The sequence below is a fragment of the Coffea eugenioides genome, unplaced genomic scaffold (assembly GCF_003713205.1).
Source record: "Coffea eugenioides isolate CCC68of unplaced genomic scaffold, Ceug_1.0 ScVebR1_144;HRSCAF=592, whole genome shotgun sequence".
Lineage (NCBI taxonomy): Eukaryota > Viridiplantae > Streptophyta > Magnoliopsida > Gentianales > Rubiaceae > Coffea > Coffea eugenioides.
The window spans coordinates 206,612-229,527 of NW_020861853.1; positions in this window are offsets into that span (position 1 = coordinate 206,612).

The following is a 22,916-nucleotide window of genomic DNA, read 5'->3' on the forward strand; positions in this document are numbered from 1 at the left end:
TTATTTTTACTAGCTTAAGCACTAATTCAACATAATTAACATCAAATCCCATCAAATCAGTTCATCAAGCCGTAGTGGGATTTCATAGAGCCCGCACACAAAATTTCCAACCATCCAAAGCTATCCATATGAATTTATAAAATCACAAGTGCAATATAACTTCCATAAATCAAGAATCAAGGGGTTGATCGTTGTATACCTTCTTAGATGATCAAGGCAGAAATTTTCGGTCCAATGGAGCTCAAGAAAACTGGGCAAATGAAGCCCCTTTTCTAGCTTAGCTTGATCACCAAGTGATTTGCAAGTTGTGGTAAAATTTTGAGGTGATTTGGACAAGAAATGAGCAAGAAAATGAAGAGCTTTTGGTCTTGTTTCTTCCTTTGGGGTGGCTGGCTGTCTTGAGTGAAGAGAGAGAGAGAGAGTGTGCTGAAAATGAACCTTCCTTGAGAAGCTTAAATGTATGGCCAAAAGTGTCCTAAAAGTTAACTAGGAATAGTGCGCGTTCGCACGCGTTTCGTGTCCGATTCCTCTCGGGTTTGTTTCACTTGTGCACTAAACCTCTAATGTACTTCCATTCATACTATTATTATTCACTCTTAATGGTCTAAAAATAAAGGTCTAAAGTCCCTCAATTAATCGTGCACGTGAAAACGCGTATTTCTGATTTGTGCGCGATAAAATGAAAATTCCAAGAAATTCTTATAACGATAGTATCACTAACTAATAATTGAACATTTAAATATAAAAATACATATTTCAAGACTAATATACAAGTCTCCAATTTTCCAAGACTAATATATAGTATTCTCGATTCGATTATTGTCTCCAAACGTGCATCCACTATTCACTCTAAACGAGCTTTCAAAAATAAATTTTCGAGTCAAGGCATTTTTAAAATACTTATATGTCATAGTTCCATGCAATTAGGTTTAAAAAGGTTGAAATAAAATATTTGGAGTAAACGGACAATTAAATATTTAAATGAGCTAGCAATAGGAATTTAAAATAAAAAGAATTTACGAATCCTCACAACTTCAAGTATGACGAAATATGAGACCCAGTTCACCAGACTCTCTAAATTTGCTCCGGAACTGGTGGTCACTGAGCAGAAATGCAAAAGGCGATTTGTACAGGGTTTGAATGTGGAAATTCAAAAAGATTTAGTTGCAGCTCAAATTGATACATTTGAAGATGCTCTTAAAAAAGCTCAACGAGTGGAGCAGGCCCGATTTGAAGTTCGGACTTTTCAAGCAAAGAGACGAGGTGCATCTAACAGTACCACTGGACGAGGTGATCAAAATATACCACCTCCTAAGTTTGGAAGAGGTACGGGTTGAGTTCGTATCTCAGGGACACCGAGAGGAGCTCCATCCAGAGGGGCTCAAAATGGAAGAGGACAACAGAGGACTGTCTCCCAAGGAGGTCCTACACCTGCTCCTCGAGCGAGCTGTGGATATTGTGGTATGACAAACCACACTGAGGCTACTTGCTGGCCAAGGATGAAGAAATATCTTCATTGCGGAAGTTTCGAGTATCAGATTGCCGTCTGTCCTGTTAAAAATTGTGAAGGAAATGAGGGTGTACAGTTAGAGAAGTCAAACCCTAATCAATCAATTGCTAGTGGGAGTAGATTGAAAGTCTCCGCTAGGGTTTATGTCTTGGACCATCAGCGAGCTCCTGAGTCATCTGAAGTAGTGGAAGGTACGATCCCTGTATTCCACCGCTTAGCTAAGCTTTTAATTGACCCTGGGGCGACCCATTCTTTTGTAAATCCTGCCTTCATATGTGGTATTGATGTGAATCCAGTTAAATTACCCTATGACGTGGAGGTTAGAACACCTAGTGGGGATCAAAGCCTAATTAACAACATGGTTTATAAAAATTATGAGATTTGGGTAGGAGAACGAAAATTGGTGGTAGATTTGATAAGTTTAGATCTCAAGGGGTATGACATAATTATAGCCATGGATTGGTTGGCTCGTTATAATGTTCAGTTGAACTGCAAGACTAAGGTTGTGGAGTTCTGTATACCAGGAGAGACAACTCTAAGATTGGATGAGAGAGGTAGATTAGCCTCGTCCGCACTTATTTCGGGAATTCGAGCCAGGAAATTATTGAATAAAGGGGCGCAGGGCTACTTGGTTTCTTAATTAATACTCCTGGAGATAAGGTGAAACTGGAAGATGTGTTAGTAGTAAATGAATTTCTCGATATTTTTCCTGACGAGTTGAAGTCGATGCCACCAGAAAGGGAAATAGAATTTAAGATTGATTTGGTGCCTGGAACCGCTCCTATTGCGAAAACACCATACCGAATGGCCCCTACCGAACTTAAGGAACTAAAACTGCAGTTACAGGATTTGTTAGAGCGTGGGTTTATTCAAAAAAGTGAATCACCTTGGGGAGCGTAATGAGGAGGGGCTCAAGGCTGCTCAAACTTCTAGTGCTCAGGTCATGCAAATACCCAGTGGTCCAATTACAAGAGCGCGTGCTTGGGGAATTCTTGTGTAACATCACTTGCATTATCTTGTGACGCCATTGCTTAGGACCAAGAGTCAAATCTGTCCTTGTGTGGTGCGAAGGGAAGGGGCCGAATTGCTTGTCTTTGGGGGAGTAAGGGACGAAATTTGGGAGCAAGGAGAGAGGAGTATAGCCGAGTTTATGGAGGGGTTTTAGCAGCAAAATTCTGGAATTTTCGGAGGATAGTTTCGGGTAGAATAGGAAGCTACCAAAATCTGTTTTACACTTGGTTGACCAGTCGACTTTAGGAAAGGAATAAGAAGAAGGAAATTTGGAAAATTTTTGGAAATAACCCTGATTTGGTATAGCCGATTTTGAGGAAGGTTAAGGGGTACGAAATCTGGAAATTTTTTTGGTAACAATTCTTATTTGGTTAGCCGACTTTAAGGAATTTTCCAAATAAATCCAACACCTAACTTGGTTCCCAAAATCAATTAGGAAATTAAGTAAACACTTGGGAAACTCCATCATTGTACTTGGACATTTTTTTACATCAATTTTTCCTCGTTCCATTCCTTATCGAATTCATTACTTGAGCTTTCTGTTTCTACTCTTGCTTCTTGTTCCTTTGGTACAATTGGATACTATTTGATTAAGGTTCGATTGAACTTCTTTGAGAAAATTTCTGATTTCTTCAAAGGAAACAATCAAGTGGCTTGAGAAGTGAATTGGTGAGAGCATTAGAGTGATATAAGCACTTGAGTGAAAACACGAGAGGAGTGAAACACTTAAGGGAGCACGTGAGGCATTTTCTACTAACAATTTGTCAAGTTTTGCAGGTTTCACCATGTCTCAGGAAAATGAACTTACCATTGCTCAGTTATCACGTAAAATGGATGATATGTGGAAGGAAATGCAGAGGAGATTTGACCAAAGGCTGGAAACAATCCATGAGCAGATTGATCAACTAAGTTCATCTAGGGTTTCTTCTAGGAAATCTAGGGGAAAATCCACCCTGGAGGAATCTAGTGATTCCAATGTCGATTCGGAACATGAGGCATACGAGCAAGGAAGACCGAAGCGAAACATAAGAGCAATCGGTGATGCAATTAAGGGGATTAAGATGAAGATTCCTCCTTTCCAAGGCAAATCTGATCCGGATACATACCTTGAATGGGAGAGCCGAGTAGAGCTAGTATTCGATTGTAATGACTACACCGATGCACAAAAATTGAGACTTGCCGTAGTAGAATTCACCGACTATGCCATAGTTTGGTGGGAACAAGTGGCTACAAGCAGGAGAAGGTGTGGAGAACCATCTATAACCACTTGGACTGAGCTCAAGAGACTGATGAAGAAGCGATTTGTACCAAGTCACTACCATAGAGACTTGTACCAAAAACTTCAAACCTTGACACAAGGTCAACGCTCAGTTGAGGACTACTACAAGGACATGGAAATCTCCATGTTGAGAGCTGATATTCAAGAAGATCGAGAGGCTACAATGGCAAGATTTCTCAGTGGTCTGAGGGTTGAAATAACCGATCAACTTGAGCTTCAATACTATGTGGAGATAGAAGATATGGTGGAAAAGGCTATCAAGATTGAGCAAAGGCTCAAGCGGAGGGGTACCACCAGAAATTATAACCCTAATCCGCAACCATTTACTCGACCATTCCAGCCCAAAAGGGAGGAGAGAGGTCCGAACGCTTGGAACCCTCCAAAGCCGAAGCAAGATCACGGCCACCTTTTACCAAAACCGACTCCAAGGTTGTTTCCAAGCCAACAATTGAAACTCCAAAACCTAGGAATCGTGACACCAAATGTTGGAGGTGTCAAGGAGTTGGGCATATTGCAAGCCAATGTCCAAACCCAAGGACCATGCTTGTCCTACCAAATGGAGACATTGTCACTGATGATGAAGAGGAGGATTACAAAGACATGCCTCCCTTGGTTGAAGAGGAAGATGAGATAGAAGAAGTTCCAACTCAAGACAAAGTTGGATTGGTAGCAAGAAGGGCCCTAGCTACTCAAGCTAGTAAAGATGAGCTTCAACGTGACAACATCTTTTACACTAGGTGCCATGTGACCAACAAGGTATGCAGCTTGGTGATTGACCCCGGAAGTTGCACTAATGTTGCTAGTGCATTGATGGTGGAGAAACTAAACTTGCCAACTAGTGAGCACCCCCGTCCCTACAAGCTTCAGTGGTTAAACAACAGTGGAGAGGTACGTGTTCATAAACAAGTTTTGGTTACTTTTCGCATTGGTAGGTATGAAGATGATGTTATGTGTGATGTAGTACCAATGCAAGCTGCACATATACTCTTAGGGCGTCCTTGGCAATTTGACAAAAGAGTCACTTTTGATGGTTTCTTGAACAAATACTCTTTCATACATAATTGTAAAAAGATTACACTTGCACCTCTTACACCTCAACAAGTGCATGAGGATCAAGTTAGTCTACAAAAAGAGTATGACTTGCATGCTACCACCAAGAAGGAAAACGCCAAAGCTAAGAAATTAGTGACGGCCGACCCTTCTTCAAGCAAGTTGGATCACTCTTATTCGGCCTTAGAGCCCACACAGGAGAGAAAACCCAGCATGCTTGCCAAGGTGATAAATGTGAGACAGGCCTTGCATTCTAATCAGATTTTATTTATTTTATTTGGCAAGGAATCCTTACTCACTAATGCTCTTGATGCTTCTTTGCCTAGTATTATTACTAACCTCTTACAGGAGTATCAAGACGTCTTTCCTGAGGATATACCTACTGGTTTGCCTCCATTAAGGGGAATTGAACATCAAATTGATTTCATTCCTGGATCTTCCCTTCCAAACAAGGCACCATATAGGACCAATCCTGAGGAAACCAAGGAGCAACAACGACAAGTGGAGGAGTTGCTTAGTAAGGGTTGGATTCAGGAGAGTCTAAGCCCTTGTGCTGTACCAGTTCTACTTGTTCCAAAGAAAGATGGAGGATGGAGAATGTGCACTGATTGTAGGGCAATTAATGCCATCATGGTAAAGTACCGCCATCCCATACCTCGTTTGGATGACATGCTTGATGAATTACATGGTGCTATCATTTTTACTAAGATTGATTTGAAAAGTGGTTACCATCAAATTCGCATGAAAGAAGGAGATGAATGGAAAACTGCATTTAAGACAAAACATGGACTTTTTGAGTGGTTGGTCATGCCTTTTGGGCTAACCAATGCACCAAGTACTTTTATGAGACTCATGAATCATGTTTTACGCTCTTTCATTGGTAAATTTGTGGTCGTTTACTTTGATGACATTTTGATCTATAGTAAGACTCTAGATGAGCATGTTGTGCATTTACAAATGGTCCTCGACGCACTTCGCAAGGCAAGCCTCTACGCTAACCTTAAGAAGTGTACCTTTTGCACAAATCAATTGGTTTTCCTAGGATATGTTGTTAGTGAGCAGGGAATTCATGTTGATCAAGAAAAGGTGAAGGCTATTAGTGAATGGCCAACCCCTACCAATGTAAGTGAGGTGCGAAGTTTCCATGGCTTGGCAAGCTTCTATAGGCGTTTTGTCAAGGACTTTAGCACAATTGCTGCCCCACTTACGTCGATTGTCAAGAAAGATGTGCAATTTCATTGGGGAGAGGAACAAGCTAAGTCTTTCCAATTACTTAAACACAAGCTCACACATGCACCCGTTCTTAGTTTACCTAATTTTGACAAAGCTTTTGAAGTAGAGTGTGATGCTTCTGGTATAGGTATTGGAGCTGTTTTACTCCAAGAGGGTCGCCCGGTTGCCTACTTTAGCGAGAAGTTGAATGGAGCTGCTCTAAATTACTCAACCTATGATAAGGAACTAATGGCCTTAGTGCGAGCTCTACAAACATGGCAACATTACCTTCGCCCTCGTGAGTTTGTCTTGCACACAGATCATGAGTCACTCAAGCATATCAAGTCTCAAGACAAGTTAAGTAAGCGACATGCACGATGGATTACCTTCATTGACAGTTTTACCTTTGTGATCAAATACAAGACAGGTAAGACGAATGTAGTGGCTGATGCACTCTCGCGAAGGCATACACTTATCACTACATTAGATGCTAAGTTGCTTGGTTTTGAATTTCTTAAAGAACTTTATGCAACTGACTCAGATTTTGGTGAGATTTTTTCCTCCTTGCCACGACACTCTCGTGAGCATTATTTCATCTCTCAAGGGTTCTTATACTACAAGGACAGGCTTTGCATTCCCAAGAGCTCCATGCGCACACTCCTAGTAAGAGAATCTCATGGAGGAGGGCTAATGGGACACTTCGGCATTGCCAAGACCTTAATGATTCTCCAAGAACATTTCTTTTGGCCACGCATGAGGAGTGACGTGGAACGACACATCGAAAGGTGCGTGACTTGTCACCAAGCAAAATCAAAGGTACACCCTTATGGTCTCTATACACCTTTGCCAATTCCACAGGAACCATGGGTTGATCTGTCAATGGATTTTGTGCTTGGACTACCTAGAACTAGAAAAGGACATGATTCAATCTATGTGGTAGTTGACCGCTTCTCCAAAATGGCCCATTTTATTCCTTGTCTTAAAACAGATGATGCTAAGCATGTTGCAGATTTATTCTTTCGTGAGATAGTTAGATTACATGGCATGCCACGCACTATTGTTTCTGATAGGGACGCCAAATTCCTTAGCTATTTTTGGAAAACTTTGTGGTGTAAACTAGGTACTAAATTGCTATTTTCTACTTCTAGCCACCCACAAACTGATGGTCAAACCGAAGTGGTTAATAGGACTTTATCTACCCTATTGCGCGCAGTTATTAAAAAGAACATTAAATCTTGGGAAGATTGCTTACCACATGTGGAATTTGGATACAATCGCACTGTCATTCTGCTACACGTTATTCGCCGTTTGAAATTGTGTATGGTTTTAACCCTCTCACACCTTTGGATTTAACTCCTTTACCTGTTCATGAGAGAGTTAACTTGGATGGTAAGACCAAGGCTGCATATGTACGTGAGTTACACACTAAGGTGCGAGCCAACATCGAGAAGCGTACACTTCAATACATCCAAAGTGCCAACAAGGGGCGCCGCAAGATGGTCTTTGAGCCTGGCGATTGGGTATGGATACACATGCGCAAAGAGAGGTTCCCAGTCAAACGGCGTAGTAAGCTACTTCCACGGGGAGATGGTCCATTCCAAGTCCTGGAGCGTATAAATGACAATGCCTACAAACTTGAACTTCTAGGAGAGTATGGGGTACATGCTACTTTTAATGTATCTGACTTGAGTCCTTTTCATGCAGACGATGAGTTTGATTTGGGGACAAATCGCCTTCAAGAGGAGGGGACTAATAAGGAGGGGCTCAAGGCTGCTCAAACTTCTAGTGCTCAGGTCATGCAAATACCCAGTGGTCCAATTACAAGAGCGCGTGCTAGGAGAATTCAAGAATCACTTCAAGCTCTTGTTTGCACGATTCAAGAACGAGTTGGTGATGACTTGAGGACCATTGAAGGATTACATAATGGAGAAATTACTCTATACACTTTCCTTCAAATGGAAGAACCAAGTGAAGACTAGTTCACGGAGCACTAGCTTGCTAATTAGGGTTTTGGTTACCATTATTAGTGTTTGTTAGCATTAATAATTTCGGGCAATTTTCACTTCACTTTGGCCGAATTCAGAGTCTTAGTTTTAGTCAATTAGTTGTTAGATATTTTCACCCTTAATGAAGGGCAAGGTCGTCCATTGGACATTCTAGGGTTTGAGTCCTGTAAGGCTATATATAGCCTAGGTTTTCATTCATTAGAGGACAATTCAGATTTTATAAAATATATGTGAGTTTTTTCACTCTCTCTTGCCTCAAGAGAATTTCCTTTGAATACTTGAGAATCAATCTCAAGCTGTTCATTGAACTTATCAATCAAGTAGTCTCCTTGGTTGTGACGTTATTCTAACTATACTTTTGGTTCACTAAATTCGCTAGTCTTGGGTTAAGGATTATCCTTAGTTCGTGACTTGTGATCCTAGAAGGGTCAAAGTTCCGCATATCGATTCAACTTGGTGTTCGTCTAGATCCGTCGCGCATCAGAGCGCCTGTTCTATTTGTTAAAAAGAAGGATGGTAGTTTGAAACTTTGTATAGACTATCGCGGTTTAAATGATGTCACGGTGAAAAATAAATATCTTTTGCCACAAATTGATGAGTTGTTTGATCAGTTGCAAGGAGTAGTAGTTTTCTCTAAATTGGACTTGAGGTAAGGTTACTATCAGTTACGAATTAAGCAGGAGGATATACCGAAGATTGTTTTTAATTCCAGATATGGACATTTCGAGTTTGCAGTGATGCCGTTTGGTTTAACAAATGCTCCGACTGCATTTATGGATTTAATGCATCGAGTCTTTAAAGCTTATTTGGATCAATTTGTCGTGGTGTTCATAGATGATATCTTGGTATACTCTAAGACTTGAGAGGATCATGAACGATATTTGAGAATAGTTTTGCAGACTTTGAGAGAACATCAGTTATATGCCAAGTTTAGCAAGTGTGAGTTCTGATTGGAGCAGATTTCTTTTCTAGAGCATGTAATATCTAAAAATGGCATTTCTGTGGATCCAGTGAAAGTAGAAGCCGTATTTGAGTGGAAACAGCCAGAAACACCAACTGAGGTCCGTAGTTTCTTGAGTTTAGCCGAGTACTACCGTCGGTTCATCAAAAATTTCTCCAAATTAGTTGGACCTTTAACCGATCTGATGAAAAAGTATGGTCAATTTGTCTTGGGTTCTAAGTGTGAAATTAGTTTTCGAAAATTAAAGAAACGGTTAACTTCGGCGCCAGTCTTAGCCTTACCAAATGGGAAAGACAGTTTCTCTGTATATACTGACGCCTCCAGAGAAGGATTGGGATGTGTTTTAATACAGAATGGAAGTGTAATAATCCTATGCCTCTAGGAAATTAAAACCCCATGAGCAGAATTACTCAACTCATGATTTGAAATTAGCCACTATAGTTTTTGTGTGAGGACCCGTAAATGTTCTTTATTTCATAATATTTTATTTTATTTTCTAGCATGCATTTTCGTCACTATACCCTATTATATTGATTTTTCTGAGATTTTTATAAGTAAATATAGTGTTTAAATTATTTTTCTAGTATAAGTTAGTTCATAAGAAATAAAGAGTGTATATTGGACATGGGACCCGCTAGTGGCATTAAGTGCGACAAATTCGGCCAATTAGGTTAAGTTTTGTGTACCAGGATTAAATTACTAGGTGTTAAGAGGTAATTAGAGGTTACCTACATGGATTAGTATTGGAGAGACAAGAGGATAAGTTTAAGCTTAAAAGGTGACAAGTGTCACCATCCTATTCAATCTTGGACTTTAACCATTTAACTTTACCTTTACCATATATCAAAATTGACCCAAAAATCATTCCTATTTCAAGCTTCTTTGGCCGGCTCTCTCTAGGAAGAAAAGAAAAGAAACCTTCAACTCTTTTGCTCATAATCTTGCTCAATCTCCCAATCCAACCGATTAAACTTGAAATTCCTACATAAAACCCCTTAGTTTAGTAGTTGTGAAGTGGTTTGGAAGAAAGTGGTGCTAAGTTGGGTCTTTTCTTGGGTTGGCAAGGTAAGTGACTAAGGAACCTTTCTTTTGATCCTAATAATGTCTAATTAGTGGCTTTTGTGGCTAAATATGTTGATTTGTAGTTGGATTGATGGTTGGAAGTGGAGTTTCAATGGATTTTTGATTTGTGACAGCCCCACCTCCCCCTAAGGCGAACCAGAGGGTTCGGCGGGGGAGGTGGGGCTGTCACAGTTGGTATCAGAGCTTAGGCTTCAGATCTCTGTAGTGTATCCTGGGCTTGAAGTTTAGGATGCCGGACTGTGGGTTTGGTTTGAAATATTAGTGATTCTTGCGGGATGTCTCGACTTGATTGGTACAAGATGGAATGTCGAGGATGACATTCTTTTAAGGAGGGGAGATTATGACGCCCCGAAAAGTATGAGTGTGGGAACCCGGAAATTTTCTAATTTTCTAGGATTTATTTTATTTAATCGCCCGCCTTTTCTACATTTTCTTTATTAGAAAAATTCCCCAGATAAAGTTTATGAGTAAATATAGTTTTAAGATGATTTTTCTAGTATCTGGTAGTTTTTGAGAAATAAAGAACGTATATCGGACGTGGGACCCGCTAGTGCGAAAAGTTCGGAAAAATTCGGCCAGTTAGGTTAAGTTTTGGATACTGGGTTTAATTTACCGGGTGTTATGAGATATTTAGAGGTTGCCAAGTGGATAGGTGTGAGAGAGACAAAAAGTTAGGCAAACAATTAATGAAAGTGACATGTGTCACTTGGAGATTTATTCCTACATTTGACTTACTATTCATCTTTTTACCATTTTACTAAATAAACCCAAAAATTGACCAAAAACTCTCCAAATTTCAAAGCTTCTTGGCCGAACCTCTTCCTACAAGAAAAGAAAGAAAAGCTTCCAAGTTTCTTGCTCCAATCTTGCCCAATCTCACAAACTAACCGTTTAATCTTGAATTCCTTCCATAAAACCTCTTAGTTTAGTGCTTGTAAAGTGATTAGTGGAATTGTTGGGAGGATTAAGGTGCCAAGTTGTTCCTTTTTCTTGCATTTCAAGGTGAGTTATGAAGAACCACCCTCCTCCCTTTATTGATGCTTAAATCATGATTAGTGGTAGTATGAGATGCAAGTTTATGGATTATTTCTTGATTTGTGGTTGAAGTGATGAAGTTTTATTATTTTTGGGGATTTTTCTGTTTTAATATGAGCATGGTTGTGTGGCTATCTATGATGATTGGAAATGGTATATAATGACTCTAGAAGGTGGAAAAAGTGGATAATTGCAACCAATTTCTGGTTTGGAAGAAATTGTAGAAAGTTAGGGTTTGATGTTCTTCATTCTGTCCGAATTTATAGCTCATATATAGAGGCCGAATTGGCCTTGGCTTAAAACATAAAAGTTGTAGGGAATGAAATTTTAGAGGTGCCTACAAAAGTTCAGGTCAATCGGAGTAGCGTAAAATGAGAAACGTCTAAATTACCCTTGCTGTCCTGGTTTTACCCGAATGTAAGAATTGCGCCTGTAATTGGTTGTTTTGGCTGGAATTGCTTCCGAATTGGTTGTTGAGGTCTTCTGATGAAATGTATCCCTGTTTCTTAGCTTTCAGCTGGTCTTGTAATTTCTGGATTTGGACTTAGGTAGCCTGATTTATGATGTTTCCGCTATAATGCGTTCCGTGAATCTATTTTTGTGATTCTGGTGTAGTATCTTGCATTTTTGACCTGGTTACACCCGAAACTGGGTTGAGTGACCTTCTGTAATATTGTAGCCCTATCTCTTAGCTTCGAAACGGTGGGTCTTGCACCTTCATCCGACAATCGTAGCGCCTTTGGTGCCATTACCGTAAAATGACGTCAAAAACTATTTTTTTCAGGGTTAAAGCTAGCTCCATTTCCGGATTTTCCTGGTTTATTCTAGTGCTTATACATTCTTATGGAGCCCTATTTTGGTGGTATTTGGAATTGGTTTATGACTTGTAAACGAGTTTTATTGTGCTTATTGGAATATTTTATAGCTTGAATTGTACTTGTACTATTGGGAGCCTATTGAACGGCCGTTGTGAAGAATTTATATTTCGTGTGACTTTGGGACTGGTTGAGGAAATAATGAAGCCATGATGGCTGGAAAAGTTAGCAAATTCAGGGGAAGTGTTGTCCGAACTTTGAAGGGATTTGTTTGCATTGAGTTTGTAATCTAAGACTTGGATTTGAGCAAGGCAATGTTATATGATGGATGATTTCTGAGCCATGGAGGTGAGTGACCTCAAACTATTTCTAAAGTCATTTATGAACTGTTTTCCTGCATTATTTACTTTTGAACTGTTTCCAAAGTTACTTATGAACTGTTTTCCTGCATTAGTTAGTTTTGAACTGTTTCCAAAGTTACTTTTGAACTGTTTTCTTGCATTATTTACTTTTGAACTGTTTTCTTGCATATCATGCGTGCTTGCATGTGAGTGTTCCTTGTTTGCTATATTCCTTGACTTATTGGCTTGTTATTATTGATTGATAATGTGTTAAGTGCTTTCAATGATTGTTAAAACAAGTTTTCTAGACGAGTGTGTACTTTATCGTACTCGACCTAAATAAATGTAGAATTTTCCATGATTAATGATTAAATGCTAGTTGTGCATGAATGTAAGCCTTTTGGCTGAACTGGCCACTGCCCCTTGTTACCGATCGACTCGAGCCAGAAGCGGACTCGGTCGGGCGATATGATGACCTGGGTGAACGTTTTGGTATACTCGAGTATTACCTTTGTAGGTTGGTGGAGGTTGGTGGAGCCTGGACAATGTCCAGGAGAGGGTGAATGAAATGAACAAATGAACGAACAAACGAGGGTTTATTCACAAAAATGAAATTTTCAAATAATTGGAGGAATAAGGGCAAATGGCAGGAGAACGAACGAGCGCGCGAATATTTGGCTCCCTGTGGGCCCGTATCCTTTTAATGAATGTTGCTATCGCTTTCCATTGTAAATGTTTCTTGAATTATTGATACTCCATCATTGATTTATGACATCATTGATCTATGACATCATTGAAATGAACTATTGTGAGAACCCGTATTTTCCCTAGGGTTTTTCCCCTTTAATTGCATGTTTTCTGCATTTTCTGGCTTAGGAAAATTTTCTTGGTGGATTTTATGAGTAATTATAGTTTTTAGATGATTTTTCTAGTATTGGATAGTTTTTGAAAAATTAAGGATATATAACGGACGTGGGACCCACTAGTGCGAAGAGTTCGGAAAAATTCGGCCAATAAGGTTAAGTTCCGGATACTGAGTGAAATTTATCGGGTGTTAAGAGATAAGTAGAGGAGGTGAAGTGATTGATGTGAGAGGGAAAAAGAAGGATAGAAATGCTTTAAATGTAGTGACAAGTGTCACTTGGTGAATGGTGGCACTTGTAGGACAACTATTCATTTTCTTGACTTTTGACCAATTGCTTAAATATCTCAAAAATCACACAAAATTCATTCTTGTCTTCAACTTCTTGGCCGGCTCTCTCTCTAGGAAAAGAAAGAAAACTTCTCCAATTTTCAAGCTTCCAACTAGCTCAAATCATCCAAACCAATTGCTTAAATTTGTTTCTACTCCATAAAATCCCTCCATTTGGTGTTAGTAAGTGATTTTGTGGAAGTGTTCAAAGAAGCTAAGGTGTCCTACAACTCTCCCTCTCTTGTGTTCTAGGTAAGTGGTAATTGAACTTCCTCCTACACCTAATGAAGCTTAAGTTGTGCTTAGTGGTAGCTAAAGTGCTGAAATTTGTGGTTTATTTCTTGGTTTGAGATGAATTGGTGAAGTTTTCAATTTATTGATGAATTTTCTGGTTTAATTGTGATCATGATGTTGTGGTTATCTATGATGGTTGGAATTGATGGCTAATGACTATAGTAGGTGTACATGATTGGTAATTGCAACCAATTTTGGATTTGGAAGGAAATGTGAAAAATTAGGGTTTCATAACCCCCTTTCTGTCCGGTTTTGTATCATATGGTTAGAGACCGAATTGGCCTTTTCTTAAAACATAAAAGTTGTAGGTATTGATGTGTTTGAGGTTCCTGTAAAATTTCAGGTCATTTGGAGTAGTGTAGAGTGAGAAATGTCGTTTTTACTGTTGCTGTTCTGGGTTCATCAGGATGGCCGAACTGTGCTTATAATTGGCTGTTTTGCTGGAATTTATTTGGATTTGATTGTTACGGTCTTCTGATGAAATGTAGCTTGATGTCCTAGCTACCATATGCCTTTGGAATTTCAGCATTTGGACCTGTATAGACTGAGTTGTACTGATTACAGCATAGTGTGATTTGTAAACCTGCAATTACGGTTCTGGTTTGGTATTCTGCATATTTGACCTAGTTGTGCTAGGATTTGGACTGAGTGGCCTTCTACATTGTTGTATCCCTGTCTTTTAGCTTCGATATGGTGGGTCTTGCACCCTCATCCGATAAGCGTAACGCATTTTGTGCCATTACCGCATAATGAGGCCAAAACTGTTTTTGTTGTTAGGGCCAAATGAGTTACATTTCCTGATTTTCTGGTTTGCTATAATGCTTATATATGCATATGAAACCTTATTGGGGTTGTGATTGGCATGGCTTTATGACTCGTTATCGAGTCTCATTGTATTTGTTTGTATGTTTTAGGACGTGACGGGGGTTCACGACGTCCTTTTAACGACGGTGCATGAAACATCACTTACTTGAGTGGTGAGTATACTACTCACTTGAATGTTACAATGTGGCTTTGCTATATGTGATTTTGATGCCTTGAAGGCTTATTTGGCTATTGGAATTGATTGAGGTGAGGGTGTACTTGACCGCCCTCACCCCTTGTGATACTGTTAATGACTGTTTTCCGTTTCACTGATATACTGCACTTGCTATATGAGATATTGAATTCACTTCATGAAAAACTGATTTGGTGTCGTTTGGACGAGTATCCAACGGCCTTACTGTACTACTGAGCTCAACCCCGTTGGTAGTCAATTGAATCGAGCCGGCGAGGGCTTGGTCGTGAAAATTGACATGCCACGGGGACTGTACTGGGGAATCTTGTAGTAATGAGACTCTTGATTCCGGTAAACTCGAGTATTACCAAAAGCTACTGATTGGAGTGCGGGCCCGGTTGGGGTATGTTTGGTGGAAGGGATGGGAGTGAAGTGGGTTCTACGGTTGGTACTCATAAACGTTGACGGAGAGTCAATGAGATTGGATCAAGAATGTAAGCGTGGAAATGGGCTCTTGAGAGCCGTCCGTATCCTTTTGCCGACTTGTTTTATTTTTTTAATTGTGTACTTGAAATGAAAGGTTGTGCTATATGCTCTTTGTTGCTTATGTGGTAGTAACTCACTGGGCTTAAGCTCATTCCGTTCCATTTGTTTTCCTTACAGGAAATGACCACTTTTGGAAAAGGTTGTGTTAGTTGGTTGTCAAGTTGAGCTCCTGTAAATGTCTTTTGAATAGCTCTTTGAATGAAACCCTAGTGTGTATTGGGTTCAATTTCTTTTGATTGGCAAACCAAACATGTATATCCATGATGAATCGTTTTGATATGCCGCTTTGGCTTTTGGCTTGTAAATGTTACATTTCAATGTATATATGTTTGGTTGACATTTGGTTGGATTTCGGATTAACTCGTATTTCAAACGGCAAAAGAAAAATTTGGCTACTCTCGGCCTAGTATCCGGATTCGGACATGGCCGGTACTGTTCATCATCGGCTTCGATTTTTTTTCATTTTTTTTTATTTTGTGATTTTGACTTGTTTACGCGCGTGGGTATGTTCCGGAACGTATTAGATCGACGTGAACTGATCCGTAGTCCTGGCGAGAGCTGGGCAGGCAGTCCGCTAACCCCTTTGGTTCGCCTTAGGGGAAAGTGGGGCTGTTACAACTATTGTGAAACCGATTTGATTACTGATGTTATTGGTTACTCACTGAGCTTTTAGCTCACCCCAAAACTATTTTATTCCCCTCCACAGGGCTCGTGGTGAAGGAAGGCTTGTTGTGATTTTATTGTTGTGGAATTCCTCTTGTATAATAGTGGGGATCATGGATCAGAGTGGCGCAGTGGAAGCGTGGACGCTTCGCTTTTGATAAGTAATTCTTGGGAAATTTGATGTAATATTTGAGATTTATCTTGTAATTTAATTGAGGACTTTAGTGAACGACTGAGTCCCGGCGAGAGCTGGACAGGCGGCCCGCCGAACCCTCTGGTTCGCCTTAGGGGGAGGTGGGGCTGTCACTATTTTATTCCCCTCCACCAACCTACAAAGGTAATACTCGAGTATACCAAAACGTTCACCCAGGTCACCATATCGCCCGACCGAGTCCGCTTCTGGCTCGAGTCGATCGGTAACAAGGGACAGTGGCCAGTTCAGCCAAAAGGCTTACATTCATGCGCAACTAGCATTTAATCATTAATCATTGAAAATTCCACATTTATTTAGGTCGAGTGCGATAAAGTACACACTCGCCTAGAAAACTTATTTTAACAATCATTGAAAGCACTTAACACATTATCAATCAATAATAACAAGCCAATAAGTCAAGGAATATAGCAAACAAGGAACACTCACATGCAAGCACACATGATATGCAAGAAAACAGTTCAAAAGTAAATAATGCAAGAAAACAGTTCAAAAGTAACTTTGGAAACAGTTCAAAAGTAACTAATGCAGGAAAACAGTTCATAAGTAACTTTGGAAACAGTTCAAAAGTAAATAATGCAGGAAAACAGTTCATAAATGACTTTAGAAATAGTTTGAGGTCACTCACCTCCATGGCTCAGAAATCATCCATCATATAACATTGCCTTGCTCAAATCCAAGTCTTAGATTACAAACTCAATGCAAACAAATCCCTTCAAAGTTCGGACAGCACTTCCCCTGAATTTGCTAACTTTTCCAGCCATCATGGCTTCATTATTTCCTCAGCCAGTCCCAAAGTCACACGAAATATAAATTCTTCACAACGGCCGTTCAATAGGCTCCCAATAGTACAAGTGCAATTCAAGCTCTAAAATATTCCAATAAGCACAATAAAACTCGTTTACAAGTCATAAACCAATTCCAAATACCGCCAAAATAGGGCTCCATAAGAATGTATAAGCACTAGAATAAACCAGGAAAATCCGGAAATGGAACTAGCTTTAACCCTGAAAAAAATAGTTTTTGACGTCATTTTGCGGTAATGGCACCAAAGGCGCTACGATTGTCAGATGAAGGTACAAGATCCACCGTTTCGAAGCTAAGAGATAGGGCTACAATATTACAGAAGGTCACTCAACCCAGTTTCGGGTATAACTAGGTCAAAAATGCAAGATACTACACCAGAATCACAAAAATAGATTCACAGAACGTATTCTAGCGGAAACATCATAAATCAGGCTACCTAAGTCCAAATCCATAAATTCCAAAACTAGCTGAAAGCTAAGAAACAGGGATACATTTCATCAGAAGACCTCAACAACCAATTCGGAAGCCATTCCAGCCAAAAAAACCAATTACAGGCGCAATTCTTACATTCGGGTAAAACCAGGACAGCAAGGGTAATTTTGAATTTTCTCATTCTACGCTACTCCGATTGACCTGAAATTTTGTAGACACCTCTAAAATGTCATTCCCTACAACTTTTATGTTTTAAGCCAAGGCCAATTCGGCCTCTATATATGAGCTATAAATTCGGACAGAATGAAGAACATCAAACCCTAACTTTCTACAATTTCTTCCAAACCAGAAATTGGTTGCAATTATCCACTTTTTCCACCTTCTAGAGTCATTATATACCATTTCCAATCATCATAGATAGCCACACAACCATGCTCATATTAAAACAGAAAAATCCCCAAAAATAATAAAACTTCATCACTTCAACCACAAATCAAGAAATAATCCATAAACTTGCATCTCATACTACCACTAATCATGATTTAAGCATCAATAAAGGGAGGAGGGTGGTTCTTCATAACTCACCTTGAAATGCAAGAAAAAGGAACAACTTGGCACCTTAATCCTCCCAACAATTCCACTAATCACTTTACAAGCACTAAACTAAGAGGTTTTATGGAAGGAATTCAAGATTAAACGGTTAGTTTGTGAGATTGGGCAAGATTGGAGCAAGAAACTTGGAAGCTTTTCTTTCTTTTCTTGTAGGAAGAGGTTCGGCCAAGAAGCTTTGAAATTTGGAGAGTTTTTGGTCAATTTTTGGGTTTATTTAGTAAAATGGTAAAACGATGAATAGTAAGTCAAATGTAGGAATAAATCTCCAAGTGACACATGTCACTTTCATTAATTGTTTGCCTAACTTTTGTCTCTCTCACACCTATCCACTTGGAAACCTCTAAATATCTCATAACACCCGATAAATTAAACCCAGTATCCAAAATTTAACCTAACTGGCCGAATTTTTCCGAACTTTTCGCACTAGCGGGTCCCTCGTCCGATATACGCTCTTTATTTCTCAAAAACTACCAGATACTAGAAAAATCATCTTAAAACTATATTTGCTCATAAATCTTATCTGGGGAATTTTTCTAATAAAGAAAATGTAGAAAAGGCGGGCGATTAAATAAAATAAACCCTAGAAAATTAGAAAATTTCCGGGTTCCCACACTCATACTTTTCGGGGCGTCACAAGATTTATTATTGATTTTTCTATTTTTATATAGTAATTATTGTTTAGTCATGGATTGATGGTTTGTTATAGTGTAAAATGAAGTTGGTATATGTTGGATATGATTGGTTGCGGAAAATTTCTGGTTTGGTGCGGAAATTCCAGTTTAAGGTTTAAATTTTCCCTGTTCTATCTGATTTTATTTGAGCATGTTAGAGGCCGAATCAGGCTTAGATTAAAACATGAAAGTTGTAGTAAATGATGTTTTATAGCTGCCTATAAAATTTCAACAAGATCGGAGCACTGTAACATGTGAAATGACCGAAATACCCTTGACTGCCCATAAGCCCTATTTTCGCGGACAGTTTTCTGTTTTCGTGGGGATTTCAATTTTTGACTCTGAAAATGCATGATTTAGCTTTCGAGGTCTTCATAATAAATGTAGGTATATGTCTTAGCTTCGAAACTCCATAAGATACACCTCAATCAGACTTTGGTAGCCTGAGTTATTGTCATTTAATAATAGTGCGGTTAACTAGTCTGATTGTGATATGCTGGTTCTGTAATTTGAAATTTTGACCTAGATACACTACGAACTGGACTAAGTGGTCTTCATCAAAGTTGTAGGCCTTTATCTTAGCTTCGAAACGGTATAAATTTTACCCCAATCCGATAAGTGTAGTTTCGGTTGTTTCTGTTCCGCTAAGAGACGTCAAACCTGCTATTTCGCTTTTGTCCTTAAAACTTGATTTCGAGTTGCATTCCTAGACTTGCTTTGTATTTGGATGAACTTGAGCCTAGTTGAAGGGCTTTTGTATTGAGATTTCTTATGTGTTGAATTGGACTGATTTGAGGAAAAACAATGAAGCCATAAATGGTTGGAATATAGCAAAATACAGAGGGCATGCTGGCCAAAATTTTAGGGCTACGCGATTCCTTCAAGTTGAGTTGATCTTAGTAAAAATGAAGGATTTTGAGGGTTGTTTGTAACCCTAGGACCAACTGTTATCTTTTTACTCAAAAGTCATATTTTTATTCTTCTGTACTAGTACTGAACCTGGAAAGGCATACGACATGTAGTCGAGCCTCATTTATGCATTCCATTTACTGGGTTTGTGGATGTGCGAACTATAATTGTTATCTTGATTATTTTAGGGTTTCTTGGCGATTAAAGCCACTTTGGGTAAAAAACTTTTGAAGTATCTGTACTGGAACCGGTGAGTGTACCACTCCCTTGAATTATTGCTAAACTGGTTATCTGTACTTGCAAATTGTTATTTGAATATCTTTACCGACTGTTTATTTTGCACGAGACGAGTGTGTACTTTATCGCACTCTTTCTCTGGCCTGTGTAGCTGGTTTCCTGTATATACTTGAATCTGTTACCTGCGCCTGTTATAATGTCGTTTGGAAGTGTATCCAACGACCTTCCTGTTACATCTGAGCTCAATCTCATGGGGAGTTGATTGAATCGAGCCAGCAAAGGCTTGGTCGAGGAAATTGACAACCCATGGGTGCCTGTTCCTGGGGAATCTTTGAGTATTGGACTCTTGATTCCGGTATACTCGAGTATTACCATTCTTGTTCCTGTTTGGCGTTCGGGTCCGGTAAGGGGTATGGTTGGTGGACGGGATTTGGCGTTAAAGTGGTGTTCTACTGGACTGGTTCCTTTATGTGAATGTTGACGGAGGGTCAACTAGGTTGGATCAAGTATTGCAACGGGGATTGGGCTCTTGAGAGCCCCCTGTATCCTTTAAATTGTGGTGTTCATTCATTTCTCGTATTTGATGTGTATATGTAAAAGTGATTTCTCATGATTTCTACTGTTTATACTTTTGGTACCTCATTGAGCTCTTAGCTCACCCCGTCCCGTTATCCTTGTTTTCCTTACAGGGAATCATCTTTTGAAACTTCGATGTTTTTGAAGACTGAGTTGGGGTAGTTAGAAATTCTTTTGCTCTTTTGGGTATAGCTCCTCGATAATTTGGAAACCCTAAATGTATCTTAAAAAAATGTTTCTTTTGGTGTGTAAACTTACTAATATGTATATTGTACAGTGTTTCCTTATGGTTATATGTTTGTGGCAACGTTGTCCTAAAGATTGATTGTATCTTATAGTTCGGCTCAATTGGGTTCTGAATGTTATTTCATCGAAGTTCTTCTGAGCGTTTGGTAGGGTTCCGTTCGTTCCAGATCTGAGTCCCAGCGAGAGCTGGGCAGGCGGTCCGCCGGACCCTTTGATTCGCCTTAGGGGGAGGTGGGGCTGTCACATTTTGCCCTAAAGAAGTGGAGGCATTACTTATATGGGGTGACTTTTGAGGTTTATACCGACCATAAGAGGCTGAAATATCTATTCTCTCAGAAGGAACTAAACTTGAGACAGTGTTGGTGGGTGGAATTTCTTGAGCATTATGACTGTACAATTAACTACCACCAAGGGAAGGCCAATGTTGTAGCGGATGCCTTAAGTCAGAAAGTTCAAATAGTTAGATTAATGGTTAAGGAGTTGAATTTATTGAAAAAAAGTGAGTGAATGGAATCCGCGGCTGGACCGACAGAGAGTGATCTTGGGGAATATCACGGTGAAATTTGATTTGTTGAACTGAATAAAAGAAGCTCAGAAGAATGACCGAATGGTACAAAAATGGGTGAAAAAATTGTAAAAAGGGGAAATCTCAGACTTTAATGTGAGTTCCGAGGGTATTTTGAAATTTCGTGAGCGGATAGTGGTGTCGCAAGATGAAGTGATAAAAGGAGACATTTTGGAAGAAGCACATCGATCTAAGTATACAGTACATTCCGGGAGCAGTAAAATGTATCAGGATTTAAAGGGACTGTATTGGTGGGATAAAATGAAGAAGAAAATTGCTTAGTTTGTCCAAAAATATTTAGTGCGCCAACAAGTGAAGGCTGAACATCAGAAACCCTCAGGTCTTCTACAACCTCTTGAAATCCCTAAGTGGAAATGGGAACATATTATGATGGATTTTGTGTCAGGATTAACCCGTACTCAGAAAGGTCATGATGCAGTTTGGGTAATAGTTGACAGGTTGATGAAATCTGCTCATTTCTTGCCTATAAATATGAGATACTCCTTGGAAAAATTGGCCCAACTGTATATGGATGAGATAGTGAGATTGCATGAGATCCAGTAAGCATGGTTTCCAACAGGGATCCACGATCTGTGTCTCGTTTCTGGCAACAGTTACAAGAAGCCTTGGGGATAGTATATGGTGTTAGTTGAATTTGCATACAATAATAGTTATCATTCCTCCATACAAATGGCACTGTACGAAGCTCTCTATGAAAGAAAATGTCGATCACCAATATACTGGGATGAAATAGGGGAAAGAAGGGTTTTAGACCCAATTGCAGTTCCTTTTGACTCTTGTAAGCTTGAATTTGTAAGTTTGTCGCATACTATGTAAATTAAGTGTGAAATTGTAAGTTTGACATTTAGCTCTATATTCTAAGTTTGGAAAGTGGCATGGCGATTATATTTCTGTTATGATCTGTATCTTTTATTTCAAAAATATTTCATTAGTTTTCTTGAGTTGCTAGTTCATTAGTCGACTGAGTCCCTGCGAGAGTTGGGCAGGCAGTTCGCTAATCCTTAGGGTTCGTTCTGAGGAGAGGTGGGGCTATCACAATGATCGATGGACGGAAATTGACGTTTAGTAGTGATCTATGGACATTATAATTTCATGGTTGACAGAGAGTCAACGGATCCTGGACAAGCTGCCCTGGAACCTGCTCCTGAAAGCAGCCTATGTCCTTTGCCATGAACATGTTCTTTGCTGTACCATTGCATGATCTATCTGTTTACCTACTTTATTATGCATTATGTCCTGTTCTATTTGGGTTTGACTTAATGGTATCATGCCTGCTAGTTTACTTGTCTGTTTACTTGGAACCTCATTGGGTTTTTAGTTCATTCCTTTTAGTTTGTTTTCCTTAGTAGGCGTTGGCAATGTGGAACTGGGGAAAATAGACAATTCGGAAATTGACGTCTAGCTTTAAGTAACTTGCCTTCCTAGTTATATTTGGTGATTTGTTTAAATGACTTAGAATTTATTCGTTTGATTGTATGTATATAAGTAGGGATAATTTGGAATATTGGATGGTGTGACAGCCCCACCTCCCCCTAGGGCATACCCAAGGGTTTGGCGGACCGCCTGCCCAACTCTCGTCAGGACTCAGTCACGTATCATGAAAATTTACAAATAAAACTTCAATAATAAAAGCG